Genomic DNA, 18,743 nt, shown 5'->3' with positions numbered 1-18,743 from the left:
AACACGCTCAAATTTTTTTACATTATTGAATTACTATGTTTTTCTCCGACATCATTCAAAATCAGACAAAAAAAACACTGCAGCTACTTGAAGTATAGGGCAGTAAAAGAACCAATATAAGCGCAACTACTGCCATCGAGTGGTGATTGGTGATATTACAACTTAAACAACAGTCTATCAGCATAGTCACACTTTGGAACCGGCTGATTTGCATATTCGCAGAGTGAATTGAATGTTTATCAGATTTTTTTTTTTAATAATTTGGGGGCTTGTAAGAAGAAACAAAAATTATACATGAATAATCACGAGACCAAAAGATTTAGTGAAGAAACAAAAGGGTTCTATACTTTATACTTTGAATTGTGTTCCAAATCATCTTTGTCGCTAAAGGTAGAATATAATAAAACTACAGCATGTTTATTTCCATTTACATGAGCATCCAGAAATTTCAGAAACATTACATTCCATAGAAATGTAATGCAGTCATATGAAACATATCACGGTAACCAGGAAGACAACTTTTAATGACATTTTTTGAAGACATTGAACATGTCAATTTCAAAGGAATAGTAAATTAAATTACATTTACATACATTTTGGGGCTTTATATATATGGAGATGCCATTCAAACAAAAAGGACCCACGCTTGTGCAGAAACACGCCTGACAACTGGTTAGCGCAATTGCCTCACATTGCAGAGGTTCAGGGTTCAATTCCGGCTGTGGCCTTCCAGGAGTTTGCATGTTCTCCCCGTCCGTGCCAGCGTGGGATTTCTCCAGCTACTCCCGTTTCCTCCCACATTCCAAAAACATGCATGGTAGGTTCATTGGACACGCTGAATTGTCCCTCAATATGGTTGTGAGCGCGGATGATTGTTTCTTTCCGACTGCCTTGATTTGGATGCAAATGAGGGATGCCGCTAGGATTAGCTGGGAAGAGACGTAAACGCACCACCAAGACTACCAGTGGAAAGCCTGGAAATTTATCAAAAAGAAGAAAACCCATCCTTACAGTTAGACTACGCTTTGCTCTAGACCAGTGCTTCTCAATTATTTTCTGTTACGCCCCCCCCTAGCAAGAAGAAAACAATTTGTGCCCTCACCCCACCACAACTATAAATAATAGCATTTTTGTTGCAAAACAAACCTGCACCGTAGAGTTAAAACTCACTGCGCAAAATGGGCAATGAGAGCGCCACTGCCAACTACTGGAGTGGATGTGCAATTACACTTTATTGTAGTGCGGCGGTAAAAAAAAGCATGTTCCCCAGGTTCACACACGCCGCCCTCAGCATCGCACCGCGCCCCTCGAGGGACCCTGCCCCACTATTTGAGAAGCACTGCTCTAGACTCTCGGCCCAAAAATAGGAGCCACACTCTACAGTTCTCTCACGTTTTGGGTGGAGTGCGTTGTGGTGGACCCAAGTGCAAGGAAGCTGGAAAGGCAAGGCAGCCGAGCAGGAAAAATCTCCCCAAAAAGTATTTATTTGGAAAAAGACAAAACTAATGAAGAGGTTTGCAGGATCAACAAACAAACGGGGGGTCAAAGAAAACATGACACAAATGAACAAAGAAACACAAGAGAAAGTCTCACCGTGAAAGGCAAGATGGCTTGACACTTGACAATTAACAGAAGACGTGAACTGGAAGTGGGAAGTAAATTCAAGGCTACGGACAAAACAATGAGGCCTTAATGGCGTTTTGGGTGCAGCTGTGAGTAACATTTGAATAGGAATGACATATTTTTCAGTTCCAATGTTCCGTCATGAGTAGGCAATGGTTTCATGAAATAAAATGAAACTCAAAATACATGCCGGAAGAAACCCAAGTAAAAAGCAGTGAATACATTGCGAAGATAATCAGTCAATATGCTTTTTAGATGTGAATTTTGTGCCATCAATTGCAGAATATAAAACAGTGGTCATTGAAACATTTAATGTTATCGCCCACGCTATATATTCAAATATATTCATTAGGAGTTAACTATACCAGCTACAGTATGGTAGTACATTTTGCATTTTCCTTACAAAGGGTCAAAATCATTATTTCCCAGATTTAAACAAAAAAGTCACTTAAAAGTAAGTTAAACTTGAGCGACTGAGTTACTCTACAAAACAGTAATATTGTAACGGAACTTATTACTGTCACATGTAACTAACATGTAATATGTCATTTATTACATTTTGGAAGTAACTTGCTCAAAATTGTTTATCACGATACAGTCAGTGGAAACACTCCTCAACACAAACCCACATCACAGGATATTTACTCTCAAAAATTTTGGGGCGTGCGGCAATTTGACCTTTTCTGACTTTGATCAGAACTGGGCTCCAATTCAGCCTAATTGTTGGTATGTGTGTCACATTTGAGGTTTTCATTTTGAGGTTTGAACAGCTGAGACAAGAAGCGTTGTGCAGTCACCAAGTGCCGACAATGATCAAAGTGGATTTTGTATCCAAAAGTAACTTAAACTCTGGCGAGACTGTTTGTGATGCTGACGACAGATACATTTTGTCTCATGCTCATTATTCATGCTTTCACGAGGCACCAAATGAGAAGTGGTTTTGTTTATGCTCAATTTTTTTTCCCCTCTGTGCTCCTCGTGTCACAAAATCTACTACAGATGGAAAGCAAGATAAGCGCTCCACAGACTTATCCTTTTGGCCTCTCCCCTAAAGGTCCCGACCCTGACATTCCCAGCGGCATACGCGATACGGCCAACAAATCCCTTTCCCTTTCCCAGTGGCGCACAGGCACGGGCTGGCTGTGGATTTTTGTAGGTCTAATATGAAGAGAAATAAGAAATAACAAACAGTGTCTGAAGGCGAAATAAGGAGAAAGTTTGTTGAAAGCTAGCACTCAAAAAGTCAGGTGGCGGCTTCACGCAGCAAGTATCACATGAACGGTTTGGCTGCACAAAGAACAGCTGTGAGGTATTTTCTTTTTGGCTCTGCTGGTATTTTCAGAAGGGGCTAAGAGCAAAGAAAGGCTGAGGTGAAGCCCCATGTTTTTATCACCCTTTTTTTTTGCTAGTCAGAGAAAAAAAATACCCTTTTTTCTGTTTAAAGAGGAAGTCAACCCCAAAACATTCTTGACAAGAATATTTTCTATGCAGGCTCACTAGTCGAAACATGCAATTCTGATTTCTATTGCGTTTGTGAAATATGAGTTAAGCAGGAAAATGGACCCTTTTTTAGCCATTTCAGGGGGCGGCCATTTTGTCACTACTGTCGATTGAAAATGACAACATAGTTACTCGGAGCTCAGCTTCAGAAAATAAGTGAGCCGTGATTGGTCATTAGCTGAGTCTTGAGCAACTGTGATGTCATTTTCAGTCGACAGAAGTGACAAAATGGCCGACCCTTGGATGGCTAAAAACGGGTGAATTTAGCATCTTAACTCATATTCCACAAGTGGAATATTAATCAGAATGCCATGTTTAGAATAGTGAAGGCAAATAGAACATTTTATTGTAAATATTTTTTCGGGGGTGACTTCCCCTTTAAAAAACATAAATCTTGGAAGAAGCCATGTCTTATCACGGATGACAACAGACGGTTAACCTGCCATCTAAAGCATTTAATTTTTTTCAGACCCTTGAAGACCTATCATGACATATTAGAATAAATCACCAAAAACAGTCATTGGAAACGCTCCTTGCTTAAATTTAAGAATGGACAGTGACAGTTTCCGGTTAAATCAATTAATCAATGTGAATCAATATATATATATATACAGAAATGACTGGAAACCATTTTGCGAGCAATTTTGTGCTCAATCGACAGTCCTTGTTCCAACACCATGCTGTGTGAGTACATACACACGTACACGCACACACATACAAAGATAAGGAAGCTATGTATGTATTCCGTTGATCACGTGCGTTCTTTATCACACACCCAAACCCATTTAATTGAATTTACACAGCCCACGCTGAAATTTCACACACATACCATCTAACCATGCACTATCTCATTAAACAGGCCATAGCGCTGCTTCACAAGCTCTCACAAAGTGAGCATTGTGCAATGACACACACACACACACGCACACACACACGGGAATGCAGTTTTAAGGAATTTCCCTGGCAACAGCACACAAATATTTGAATATAATATCTGATGTGGGGACGGATTTTCTTGACTGCAGATATTTTAAAATGAAAATAGGAACCAGGAGGAATTTAATTCAAACGTCCATGGTTGTTGCTTTTTTTTTTTTTTTGTCTTCAGACACATAGCGACTCTGCCAATGATAAAGGCTTACCGACTCAAGTAAATATAAAATGACATTGTTTTCTTCCATTAATAAACTTTGCCTGACATGATTATGTGCAGATACAAAAGCATGTTGGCTTATCACTAAAAAAAAACTAAGGAAATTGGCTCAACAAGGGTCATCAGTCTTGAAGAGAATAATTAAATGGCTGAAAGAAAATATGATACGGGTTCTCATTTGTTCCACAACAAATCCATCGATCCAAGCATGCCAGCAGATCTTCCCAAACTGTTCTCACAAAGTCTGAAAAAGTTGGAATCACAGAAACAAGAGGAGCCTGTAGGCTCAGAATTCCATATTTTTGGAGAAATGCGAAAATGATTGGACGTGTATTTTTTTTTTTTTATGTGGATCGGAAATGTGTCCGCAATATTTCAAGCACAACCTCAATCTGTCAACATGGCATCAGAGAATATTGCTGGTGGGGACTAAATCATCAAGCATCATCTGCAGGAAGGATTTGGACTTGGTTGTAGAGCGTTCTTACCATTCTGTTGTGTTTTGGCAGTTTTGGATGTTCAACTGCTGCCCCTAATTAAAGGACCATCAACAGTATGTTGACCGCTTATTTTAACATTTTAATGAAAGGTTTGGAACAAGGAAACGCTGTCAGTCAACCCTCACCTTCACTATTCATCCATTATCTATTCCGTGTCTCTTCACAAGGGTCGCTGGAGCCTAGCCCTGAACTGGTTGTCAGCCAATCGCAGGGCACACAAAGACGAAAAACCATTTGCGCTCACTCTCACACCTAGCGACAATTTAGAGTGTCCAATCAACCCGCCATGCATGTTTTTGGAAGGCGGGAGGAAACCGGAGTACCCGGAGAAAACCCACGCAGGCACGGGGAGAACATGCAAACTCCGCACAGGAAGGCCGGAGCTGGAAGCAAACCCCTGACCTCTGCACTGTGAGGCCATCATGCTAACGGGTTGTCCACTGTGCCACCCTCACCTTTACAATCTTACAAATGATTGACTTTTCTTCAATGACTGTATTTCTGGAGACAACTTTTGTCCTTTTATTGAAAATTCTTCTCTTCACCTCAGAATTTCAGTGGAAACGTCCCAAACGAGTCCCGTGGCACACACATTCCCTCGCCTTGGTGAGACCATTCAGCGAGTAGTCACGGGGGAGTCACCAAAGGAAAGCAGACTCACTGAAGATGGCGGCTAATGAATCCGTTTTGCTTGGAAATCCTAACAGCTCCCATGCTTGTGCTGTGTGTGATACCTGGCTGTAAATCTAGCAACAAGCCTCAAGTTTAGAGAAGCATTAGCAAATCCTGATTGTGCCAAAGACAACATTTTAAATAACGGAACAAAAAAAAAGAAGAAACATTTCTCCCCATCATTGTCCAAAGGCAATTGGAAATAAAACCAAAACTATTTGACTTAATAGTTCTATTTTCGTGCCCAGCGCAAGTGGAGCGCATAGCGCAGTCTAACAGTGTGCATGTGTGGAGTTTTCCTTCTTTTGCTATTTTGCTTCACGAACGCAGATAGAATAGGGTGTTTTGCGCCGTTGTGGGATGGATCACAGGCAATTCCGGCCAATCGAAGCGGCTCCCGTTAGTCCCTTTAAAATCAGGGCGGTCAAAGCGCTTGACGTTGTGAACATCAAAATTGATTTTCTGGGCTCCGTTCATGATCTTGGTATTGATATTTCTACAATGATTCAAAGAGAGGGGGCTTCACGGTGGTCTCACCGTTCAGTGGTGCCTCCGGCCTTCCTGTGTGGCGTTCGCTTATCCCCCTGCGTGGGTTTTCTCCAGGTGCTCCAGTTTCCTCTCACATTCCAAAAACATGCATGGTCGGTTAATTGAACACTTCAAACTGTCTCAAGGTGTGATTGTGAGTGTGAATGGTTGTTTATCGATGTGTGCCCTGTGATTGGCTGGCGACCAGTTCAGGGCGTACCGCGCCTTGTGTTCGATGACAGCTGGGATATGCTCCAGCACGCCCACGACCCTCGTGAGGATAAGCGGCTTGGATAATAGATGGACGGAAGGATGATTCAGAGGGATTGTTCCACGCACTTGTCCGATTTATAAATGAAATGCATCCACCACGCACGTCCGGAACGTGCTAAATCTGTCTGCACCGCCATCAAATCCACCAAAATCACATTACAACCACTTGCACCACTACTTAGACCTGCCTTTTGCGAGTCTAAAATATAGCGTCTTCTTTTTGTTACCAAACTACTAGATATGCTGGACAAATGTTCAGTCTTTGCGCTTTTCTGATTGAAAATTGGTGCCAGTAAATGAAACGTTTTTTCTCTTTACATCGAAAGTATTTATAATAGTTCGTATTTGTTTTTGTTCCTATTTTTGCAGGCAGTCTCCTTTATCCTCATGATAACCGTCTACCTTCTGCAGCTGGACCCGTGACAGATGCACGAGAGGAGGCAGTAGAGCGTGGGAGGCAGAGACGTGCATGGAGGTGAATCGCCTCACATAGTTTTCATACCGTCCTTTTTTATGCAACTCAAAACAATAACACCTGCTGGACCTCACTTCGACCGAGAAGAAAGGAAATAAGCCTGAGAAAGGTTTACTCTTCATTGAGTGCATTTAGCCTTCACGCTTTCTTTGTCTACTCTTCCCTGCCCCTCCCCCCTTCTGTCTGGAGGTGACAGGCCAAGCGTGGCCGGATTCCCCGCATGTACTGTATTTCCAGTGTTCCCACAAGGGATGAAGAGAAGAGCGGGCAAATGCATAGTGGAAAGTAGGCCAGCGGACTTACTGCTTCTTCCTCCTCCATCCTCATCTGCCAGAAACCTGATGATCCATCTGTCTGTCACACCAAACTCCTCTGGGCCATTGAGATACAGGAACTGCATGGAAAAAAAAAATCTTTATAAAGATGACCATATATAGATCAGTAGCGGGGCCGTGCATTTCACACGCAGGCCTTCAGTGAATTCCCATTTAAATAAATCCCCCTTCTTATTATCATAATTTCTGACATCACGGCTGGAGAAATAATCTAAAGAAAGACACTTAGCCACTACATCGTGAGTGTTGGACGAACTAGCCTCTCTTGAAAGGTCCGTCTTGAAAACAGCCTCGCAAATGTATCTGCAATTAAATCCACGCTTATGGCTCCTTCGGCCTTTGTGGTTTAAAAATTTTTTTATTCTTATACATTTTAGATTTTCAAACAGTTGGCAGTTACAACTTCCGGATGTGTTGATCCCGCGTAGCGCTGCCCCCTCACGAGTGAGTATCCAATCACAAGCCGCGTTCATCACCTTCAACGCAAGGCCCGCGAAAAGGCCTTACGGTCATCAACTTGTGATCTGATTGGCTATCGCAACTGTCTATCAACTGTAAACACCCCTCACTCACACAGAACAGACGCCCGCACGATTGTATGGGAAGGCCTCAGACGAATAGTGCGGGCTACTGGTATTGTGAAATCTGCCCGGCAACTCGAACTAGCTGAATTCTGATTGGATGAAAACTCTCACCTAAAAATTAAACACTAGGATATAATATGACAGCAATGTGAAGAATATGATCAGGATTTCTTGATTACGTGAGGCCAGCACAGAAGGCTGGATCGCCCACCACTTTGACTTCAATAGTGAACTGTGGTACGGAAGTGGTGCCCTTGAGCAAGGCACTGAAATTATATTACACCATATGGTAAGTGCTTTGTTCCAGCTCCAGTTGTTGTGAATTGTGCTATATAAATAAAGTTGTATTGTATTGTAAAAAAAAGATTGTACAGAGATTGTTCTTCTTTTTCGAGCCACAGCTGACAATCGCAGCACTCTTGTGTCGCAATGACCACAGGCTGATTGCAGGCAGAACACTCCACAATCATTGTTCACCGTGTCCTCCTTGTCCTTGTCTGATGATGACACAAGAGTGCTTCTGCTCCTCAAGATAGACCATCCCAATCCATCACCCAGCGCTGCCGAGTAGCCATCAAGGCCTCCGACACCGAGGCAGAGGTCATCGGCCATTGATTGTGTGTCACTCACTTATGAAATAATGTGAAGAAGGGCTTTAGCTTGTCCTCGTTTGAGGTTGATGGGGTCTAACGACGACATATACAGTTTTCATACGGGGCACTATAAATAACACCCGCATATTTTCTGAAGCACTTTCCCTCACGAGGGTTGCAGGTGAGCTGGACGAAAGGTTCTTTAATATTTTTTAACACTCACTTGAGTTTGTATCCAATGTCAAATTGGTATTTCTGAACCGTGCAAATACAGCTGGTGCGTTCATAATAGCTTATACGTTCTTCATTAGGTAGAACTGCACAATTTAATGAAATCCAAAATGAAGACGGAACATATTTAAATGAACCATCCAAAATAATGGACACAAAATACTAGCACAATAATAAACATTGTTTAACTGACACTTGTTTGAAAGTGTCAGTCAAAAGTGTAAGTGATGATTAACTTTGTACATCTTTTGGAATGGATTTCTAGATGTTGCAGGTGTATTCAAATAAACAGCACGTGTCGTGTCTTTGATAGTAAATGTTGACTACACGTTCTATCCACCAAACACGGGGATGGGATGACTCAATATTGTTGTTGTGGAACAAAATGAAATGTTCCGTAAAAGGAATTGAAAGAGAAGGATTTCAGAATCATTCCCTGACAGTTAACAGGTTCATTTTCTCTCGAACGGAGTATTCATATCTGCCAGTTTCAACAAATCTGTCAAGCTGTTCCTGGAGTTTGACAGGCGAGAGACCAAGATCCTTAGTTGTTTTGTCTCGGCTAAGGATTTCCAGGTATTCCCGTCAGCGGGAACATGGCGGTGCTTCTGCGTTTGTGCAATCGTGTTGTAGCAGCACAGGAGTTGAAATGAGCTTTGCTTGTTGTGTTTGCATCGGAGATGAAACCGCTCTTATTGTTTGCTCGGATTTCTTCTCACAATATTGGACAGGTGTCTCCAGAAAAGCGGGCGCGCTCTCATTTTTGGCCACAGTGTGCACACTCGCATTGGATTCCCGTGTGGTTTCCCTTCGGCCCAGTGGATCTCCCACCACACGGTAACGGTAATGAGAAAAAAGATAACTGTGGAGCATCAGCAGCTGCGCCCTGCAGTGTCCGTCACTATTAAACGCGCATATACAGAGACCAGGTCAAGCTGTTGCTAAGGAAGTAGTGGTATCCAAGCAGGAATTTACTGAGAAATGTTGGTTCATGTAACAAGACACCGCTGGATTTGGATATTGAGCCGACCTGGGTCAGAACGCGGCAGCATTACGAAAGCAGACATGATCCAAAATAAACACGGGTGGGGTCATTATGCACCTCAGGACACTTGAAGTTACGTTCAATTCAGAAGTTAATTCATTCAACTGCTGTGTCAGGGACAGTATGCCTTTTGTTGTTCCAGTCACCACTTTTTTTTTTGTCAGATAATCAGCAGCATTATAGGCAAACACAAAATAGCTTTCGAGACACAGCACAAGTATGACTCAAGAACAGATGGTTCTGCTCATTTAGAGCAAATGCATCACAGAAATGTTTCATCAAATTTCCATGACTATTTGATTTTCTAGTGCAACTCACCTCAAATACATCAATCCATCCATTATATATTATTTGCATCATCTATCTATCTAATGTACTGACTGTAAATAATCCATCTGTATATCCACTACCCACATTTTTATTCATCCACTGCCTGCATCCATCCATCCATTCATCAATCATCCATCACATTGACGCATACAGTCAAAATATATCCATCCATCCAGCCCTCACATTGACACTTAGAGCCATAATTTATCCACCCATCTTCGTTCCATTCCTCCATCCACTCATTATCCATCCTTTGACTCATCCATCCATCCATCACATTGACACATAGAGCCTTAATTTATCCATCCATCCATCCACCCATCACATTGACACATACAGCCATAATTTAACCACCTATCCATCCATCATCCATCGCATTGACATAGAGCCATAATTTAGCCACCCATCCATCCACCCACTATCCATCACATAGACACTGAGAGCCTTAATTTATCCATCCATCCAGCCCTCACATTGACACTTAGAGCCATAATTTATCCACCCATCTTAGTTCCATTCCTCCATCCACTCATTATCCATCCTTCGACTCATCCATCCATCCATCACATTGACACAGAGCCTTAATTTATCCATCCATCCATCCACCCATCATCCTCCCATCACATTGACACATACAGCCATAATTTGACCACCTATCCAGCCACCCATCATCCATCCATCCATCGCATTGACATAGAGCCATAATTTAGCCACCCATCCATCCACCCACCATCCTTCCCGCCATCCATCACATAGACACTTAGAGCCTTAATTTATCCATCCAACCAACAACCCATCATCCTTCCATCATCCATCCGTCACATTGACACATACAGCCATAATTTAACCACCCACCCATCCACCTATCGTCCTTCCATCCATCGACTCATCCATCCATCACATTGATACATAGAGCCTTAATTTATCCACCCATTCATCCATCACATTGACACAGAGCCATAAATTAACCACCCATCCATCATCCTTCCATCCATCGACTCATCCATCCATCCGTCACATTGACAAATTGAGCCTAAATTTATTTACCCATCCATCCGCCCATCATCCTTTCATCCATCATCCATAACATTGACACATAGAGCCATAATTTAAACACCCCTCATCCATCGTACTCCTTGAACATGTTTATGGAATCGTTATCCCGAATGAGCGTGCATTGTTGATTACCGCTCCGGATGAAGCTGCTGAGTGCCGTAGGGTCTTGGTTAATAATGAAAACTCTATGCTGAATGCCTCCTCCTGGCATGCAAGACATGTAAAACATAGCACAGTACAAAGTGCAACAAATTACAACCACATTTTGTTACTTAGCAAAGACACACAAAAGACATCGGCCATTAAGTAAAGGTGAACAAAGATGTGAGTGCAATTTTTAATTCACTTTCAACTTCCATTAGCATCCCTAAATGTTTGAGAGAGTGCACTGATTTATATTGTCACAAATTGACAAAAAAAATAATTAGATTGTGACTTCATAAATGTGCCTCTTAATACATTATAAGAACAATCTAGTACTCAGTTGCGGAAATATTGTGTTAAACTGTTTTTTACCAATTCAGTTTTCCAGATTTTTTTAGGTTTGGTTAAAACGATGCCCAGTGACGCACTTGGAGCCTGGCATGACTCATCCCTCCCCCACCTTATAAGAGTTTGAGGACCTTCGATCGCATCAGCGCTTTTCCAATGGAAATGCAAAGTGCAGAGAGCTAGCCAGCATCTTCCGTTCAAATAATACATTGCGGATTGTACGAGAGAAATTTGTTATGGAAAGTCTTCAGAAGAGTGAGAAGAAAAAAAAAATTATACGTGAGAGCCAGTGTGTGGACAAGGCATGGCTGCTTTAGAGCGCCACGTTGTCCCCAAATCTCTGACGTGTCTAAAATTTAGAAGACATGTTTCTTTTCAATTTAAAAATGAAGGTCACTTTAAAAATGAACATTAAAAAAATGTAACGGTCAGGAGCAAATCAGATGGTGTTTGAACTTACCGTTACTGTAATTTGATTTTTTTTCCCCTCCAGTCAATGATTCCTGGAAAAGCCCCTTGGGAGAACAAAGCTGCTGCACAATGTTCACAAGGTTATGTGGGGGCCAGTGTAAAAAGGTCACATCATAAATAATTGAAGAACAACCACAAGATACTTCAAGCAGTTAATGATTTGCTTTTAGCGCGGGCAAATATTCCCTTTAAAGGCTTTATATTTAAAGGGAAACTACATTTCTGAGAAGGAAGTATATAGGCCATATTGAATTCATTTCAATCCCCGAGAATCTTTATCTATCTAATGGTCAGTTCACAGTACTAACGGATTATCAAGCCATTTAAATGAGCCATTATGGATATGGATGGATTGTGAGGCAGCCACGGGAGGTGAGTCACACCAGCCAAAAAAAGAAAAAGGCCAAAGGAAAGATGGAGAAAGTATGCAAATGAAATGAAAAAAAAGAAAGACTTTTTTCCCCCCCTTCTCACTCCGTTGCAGACTCCATGAGCTTTTATTTATGATTTAATCTTCTCGAGTAGGACGCCCTCGGGAAACGAAGGCGTCTCGACTTTACACTTTAGCAGAAATAATTATGTTACGCATTCAAGAGAGCAGCGAGCAGAGAGAAGAACAAAGTGGCAAAGACTAATGTCGACATGATTAGACTAAAACACAGAAGTTCAACATCTCACTCAAGTTTCAACGAGACCTTGAAGCCCAATAGAGTCAAACCTTAAAAGTAAAAAAAATATATATTTTTTTAATTTGCCGTGCCTTCCATTTGTCTTTCGTAAGCGTGTCTGACCACCTGCGTGCCTTTTAAATTCTGCCAACTTACATCTTTATCTTCAGTTCCACGCAGATAATATTTTATCCTTGCTCCTATTAAGTGTGCACAGAGGAACCGTGACGTACTGTGCTTGACAAGCAAGTTGCATTCCACAAAGCGTTACATTTTGCCGCTGGTACGTTTCCACTGTATAAATGGAAAAACATGTTTTGCCTTCAAGTCATTTTTTTTTCATTAGGTTTGTCCAGTCGCCCGGCTCGTTAAAGCATTTTATTGTCATCTCATATTATCGCGAATTCTGCAATAATGCAGCTGTGATCCAAAAAGAGTCACCCACACAATGACAAATGTTGCGGAGCACTTCATCAGCTCATGTCTTTGCTCACTGCGGGTCACCACTTCAGCTCCTTCAGCAGCAGCACAACTATCTTATAAATATTGATGTCCATTAATAGTAAAAGAGGTGGATGCATAATGCTCTGCTTGCTCTTATTTTCCAAGGAGATGCACTCCAACTGCTGCATCGTCTCTGTCGCCATGACGACGGAATTTAGCAATGGAGCCGCGAAGCACTGCGCCCTCCCCCGCCACCGCCCCACAAACACACAGAAACAGCTTAGGCAAAAATGGCATGATTGGAAAAAAAGTGTTCTTCATATTGAGCCAAGTGCATTTGTGTGTGTCAAACGAGGTGCTACTTAACTATATAGTCGTAAACGGTCAATCAGAGTGGGCCAAGTGTCTTCAAGGTCCTCCATGTTTCTGCTTTAGATTGAAACCTGCATGCGGAGGGAAAAAAATGAAATAAAACAGTTTAAAGAGACTTTAAAGTCATGGAATGCTGGAATAATTATATTGTAGTCAAAATAGAAAATGGGGTTATATTCCAGACCATTTTAGCAATAAATAAAATCCGCAATATAGAAAGACCCTATTTAAATACACCCTTGACATGTTTTTTATAGTGCTTACAATACGTAATTTAATTTTTATGATCTTTAAATATATTTTTAAAATAATAAAAACAAATTTAAACACTGAATATATTGCGAGGGCACAGTAGCAATGGATAACACAAAAATATTGTACAAACCGTATAACAAACTAATCTAAAAATGTACATGAATAATCAAGCCCAATCATGCATATTGTAAAATTAGCCGCTTTCTGTTGTCATAAAAAGCAGGATTGAAGAGGATTGACATTTAATATTCTTTAGCAAAAATTTCAGAGCTTGAAATACTTCCTGTATTCATTCTTCTTCGTTCAAATTTACACCATGTCAAATAAACTAGAGTGCTGCCATTCAATGGTCAACAGCGGAACTGCACGCGAAATAAATGTGAGCTCGACCAAAAAAATGAATAAGGTAAATGACAATCTAATAGTGTGTGATAAAAGAAGCAACGACTTCAAATATCACGAAGAGACAGAATGAACTTTGTTCAATCAGAACAAAATAAGTTACATAAAGTACATTTTACTCTAAAAAGACCATTTTTAGTCCCAGTAAACAAAGTAACATTTAAGAGAAAAATATTCACTGTAAAATTCTCAGAGTAAATTTTGCTGCGACCAAATATAGTCTTTTTAAAGAAAGATTTACTCTACAAAATTAATTGTGTGCACACATAAAATAAATCTGTCAAATATAAAGGACTACAAAATCATGATGGGGCCGGGAGGGGGGCGGATCTGTACAATAAATAAATATTCTTCATAGGAAAACGATTAACACGCTATCATATTTTACACAAAATACACACACACACTCACACGTACACACATTTATATACACGAAGTACAACACGTTTTAATTTTAACAAGCAGCCACACACGTTTGATCCCCCGGCTGTCAAAAAGACACAAACAAAATAGTTTCTGGGGCACAGAAAAAAAAAAAAAGAAATCTGTCAAGAATTTTGACAAGATGACACTGCCTGTGCGAGCGGCGGCGCTTACGTGGGAGAAGATAGGCGGAGAACGAAGGTACGGGAAGCAAACGAAGCATATAACAGAACTCGTGTGTGTTCAATGAGGGCTGAGAAGGAGAGATTGTCTCCTGATTTGAAGTTTGAATTAAATAACATTTGTTAGCATTTACTACATCATGTAAAGAGCATATTACCATTATCGCTTCTATGCTTGCTGACTTTGGCTACAATTTCATGCTGCATTTGCACTCTGAGACACTTGCCAGTCCACGGTGACACCCACAAACACCCCCACTACCGCACCAGAACAAAAAGCCTGCGGGCCCCCTGATACCCCTGAAAATAGCAGAAACACCAAGAGGAAAGTGGGGTGGGGTGGGGTGCGTGTTTTACGGTGTCTTTTAAGACAGTGAAATCCGGGACACCCATATGACTACACACACATGCCACTTCCTGTTAATAACCCCAGCCATCAAGTAAGGGTGACCCAGAAAGACTGTCTACACAGAAGCCCCTCCCCGAAACAGCTTTCCAAATCCCACCACTCAACATGCCATCTAAAAAAACGGCTTAAATCCCAAACCTGGGGAGGAATTTATGTGAAAGAATGACAATGGGTTTTCAAACTTTGCCATCTCACGCCATCGCCAAAAGCATCAAAGATGGAAGTGCACCACAAAATATGTTGATGTATTTACAATCCTGTGTGTAGATCGAAATAAATGAATCACATCAATGCAAGTGAGGTCTTCGGATCACTCTATTAAGCACTTGGACTGTATAACGTTTTACCGAGAGAGCGGTGTGACACCGAGAGTTTCGGGGTCTGTGTTAAGTGCTTTAACAGAAAAAGGGGAGCGAAAGGAAAGTGGTCGCCTCGCTCCAGACATGCACTCTCTGTCATCCAGAGGCAAGCAGCTGTATCTGGCTCACTTTCAAGCATGTGCTCCCGTGCCTGAAGAGCTTTTTCACCCTCCTTCGTTTCATTAGGCCTATCTAAAGGCTTCACGCATTTGGGGTGACAGAGACTCAGCTCATCACAAATCCTGAAAGATTTTTTTTGCCCCAGTCATGACTGCTCTTATTGTTTCACATCCCTCCTCTACCCTCTCCTGTGTCCTCTGAGCCACCCGCCGCCACTCACACTCCGCTTCATCTCTTAATGCCTCTATCTCGTCCACGGCCAGACTGTGACGGCGGAGCGCAGACGACAGGCGAGCTCTAATCTAAGCCAGATGAGGGAGAAACAACACAGGCCTCCTGCGCTGGTTGCTCTCGCCTTTAACCAGAAGGCCCGGCATCATTTTTGTGTGTGTGTGATTACAGCTTTGCCTTCTGAGCCCAACCACAACATCTGAACATGTGCTAAGAAGGCAGATGACGGGTGACAATCACCGTTTTAACCGCTGAAGCGCTCCGTCTCTGTGACACAAGGAACACCCTCACTAAATAAGCAACAATACCACTGGACACTTACCAAATGATGGACGTGTCCTGTAATCAATGCAACAATTGCGATCGGTTTTAAGCGCCATTCCAGAATGCAGCCACAAAGTCAGGGAAACTGCAGTAATGCGGCGACGAATCCCAAAGTAATTTCCTACGTAAGCAGGCTTGAGCAGAGATGAGTCTCAGCGTCGATGCCAGTAGCACAGGGGCGGGGTTCGGCACAGACGACAGAGCAATAACATTGACGGGATAACGCCGTCCCTGGTGGTCTGGTGGCTCGCATTCGGCGCTCTGTTTGAGGATTTCAGTTCAGAAAGCCATGAGGACTTCCCTTGGCGCTGAACCTTTAGATAGACTGCATACGGTTCAAGAATAGTATTTCAATCACGGTAGTCGAGGAATCTTCCATCCTGTTCCTCAAGGGGTTCTTCCTTGCCTGTTCTCCATCTCTCCTTGCTGTGGCACACCTGATTCAAATGATCAGATAATCAGCAAGGTATGCAGAAGCTAGATAACATTCCGGATCGTTTGAATCAGGTGTGTTGCAGCAGGGAGAGATGGAAAACAGTCAGGACACCGCTCTTGAGGAACAGGATTGAGAAGCCCTGCTCTAGACCGTTTTCTCTTTGGTTCAGTGGTACGAGATTCGTGTCACACTTTTTGGCAGACGTGACAAAAAAACAGGCACTCAGTGGTGTTCATGGTGGTCTAGTGGTGAGGATTCAGTCCTCGTATTGCCGTGGCTCAGGTTCAATTCCCGGTCAGGGAATTTGAGCTGCAGGAATGGCATGTTGCGTAGTTTGCAAGACTACGGGGATTCATCTTGCGGCAAGGTACCAACTCTCGAAGGCACACTATGTACGACGGAAGTACTTTGGCAGAATGTTACCAAAAATTATTGTAATATTTTAAGACACACATGGCGAACAGGACAGATTCAAACCTAATTTCTGAGCATTAATCACATGTTGCTAAGAGGTTGGAATCTACTACCAACCTAAATAGGTAGGCCTGCCTTATTAACTAAACTTATGATATTCAAAAGAAAGGATCTTCCCTGACCGGGAATCCAACCCGGGCCGCGGCGGTGAGAGCGCCGAATCCGAGCCACTAGACCACCAGGGACTGACAACAAATGTAAATCATATCTATTTTAATACCTTACTATCGGTGTGAATAGCAGCACGAGTCCAAAAATTTTTTGTTAATAGTTGATAGTAATGACTTTAAACCTACGTGCAGCGACTGCAATTTGAACCGTGTATTCCGACATTTTTGCGGGGAAGCACAACACATTTATCTTACAGACAGATTGAATTATTGCCATCCTGTCTGCCAAATCAACATAAGGCAGTGCAGCTGGCATCCAATCAACTCATCTTAACAGACCAAAGGTGGCGAAATCCGCCAACCAGCAGATCTAAATCTCACTAATTATCATCTGAGAGCCGCTTCATGGTTACAAATTTTGAGAGTGGCAATGATTTTCTCTCCTTAAATCGCACACATATTTTTCCAAATATGTGCAGCTATGAAGAGGAAGCTTCACTCATCATGTCTAATTGTAAAATGTTGCGAACAAACCGACCAAATGTATTATGTATGAGCGTTTGTCGGTCTGCGCCGAGCTGCATATCAAATCTCCTCGGTGTTACTTGCAACCCTCACATGCTTCCTCCTCCATTGTCCCTCGCGTTAACGCCTTCATCCTCCCACCGTCTGCTCACAGCAGACGCAGGTTGAACGGGGATCGCAATGATTTACGCTACATCGTCGTTAAAAGTCCAAAGAAGACAAGAGTCACTGCGCGGTGAAGGAGTTAATGTCCCGCCAAAGCCCAGGTGCGCTGCGTCTTTACAGTCTCCATCCTGGGGAGACTTTTAACAAGCTTGAGATGGGTGCACACTTCCCAAAAGTCAATAAAAGTCAGTGTTCCTCTGTTCCACTCACTCAAGTCTGTCTGCTCTGACCTCATAAAAAAAAAAAACTTAACTGGTCTCCCATGGACCCTCAGTTCACTAGCGGCTCCATTTTGCAGGCGCTGGGATTTGGGATTTGAGGGCTTCACCCAGTCAAGGAGAAAACATCATGAGCAATGGAGGCTCCAAATTATCCATAAGTGTGAATGTGATTGACTTGCAACCAGTCCCGGGTTTACGCCCAATATTATTACATTTTAACTTGTAAATCAAGACGGGTGGAGGTGTGTGTGCGTGTGTTTGTGTGTGTTGCTAATGTGTGCTTGCTTGTTTGTGTTCGAGCTAAAACGTGGATGTTGTGGCCAGGGATCGTAAAACGCACACCAGGGAGCTCGCCTCAGTTTGACCTCAGGTGACCCCCGTGGCTCTCTGTCACGACACCACGCCACAGAGGAAGCGTGCGGCCTGAGGGAGGCCATTAGCCTCGCTCACCTCTGAGCACACACCCGTGTTTAAAGAACTCGTCCGCCGAATCTCAACTTCTTCCTCAACGGTGTTGCCAGTTGCCTTGAAAAAGTAATCTGATTACATCTTTAAACTGTTGCGATAATTATTTAATTTTAAAAACAGCTAGGAAAAAAGAATAGCTACTTTATTAGAATAAGCAGCGGCATGAGGCACATTAACCAAGATTTATAAATGTTGTCAGACACAATTTAATGGTGAACACAATCAGATACCACAAACTATACTAAAAAATACTGTTAGAGTAAAGTATCATGACTAAAGTAGGAGCAAAAGGTA

At 42.3% G+C, this 18,743-nt stretch overlaps 1 protein-coding gene across 1 annotated transcript in view; it reads right to left on the bottom strand.

The window, feature by feature from the left end:
* The window catches only part of LOC148334965 (tetraspanin-18B-like), a 41,948-nt gene extending 30,050 nt beyond the window's left edge, over positions 1–11,898 (bottom strand). Inside the window, exons 1-3 of the mRNA XM_088299398.1 lie at positions 11,851–11,898; positions 11,031–11,102; positions 7,028–7,118 (exon numbers count right to left, since the gene is read on the bottom strand). The gene's annotated coding sequence lies outside the window, so the exon portion shown is untranslated. The remainder of the gene's footprint in view (positions 1–7,027; positions 7,119–11,030; positions 11,103–11,850) is intronic.
* Between the last annotated feature and the right edge of the window lie 6,845 nt (positions 11,899–18,743).

Source organism: Idiotropiscis lumnitzeri, chromosome 6 (assembly GCF_059441095.1).
Source record: "Idiotropiscis lumnitzeri isolate Australia: NSW breed Sydney's pygmy pipehorse chromosome 6, RoL_Ilum_1.0, whole genome shotgun sequence".
NCBI classification, from domain to species: Eukaryota; Metazoa; Chordata; class Actinopteri; order Syngnathiformes; family Syngnathidae; genus Idiotropiscis; species Idiotropiscis lumnitzeri.
The sequence above is the reverse complement of the archived record's forward strand: the minus strand, read 5'-3'. Positions and strand labels throughout refer to the sequence as shown.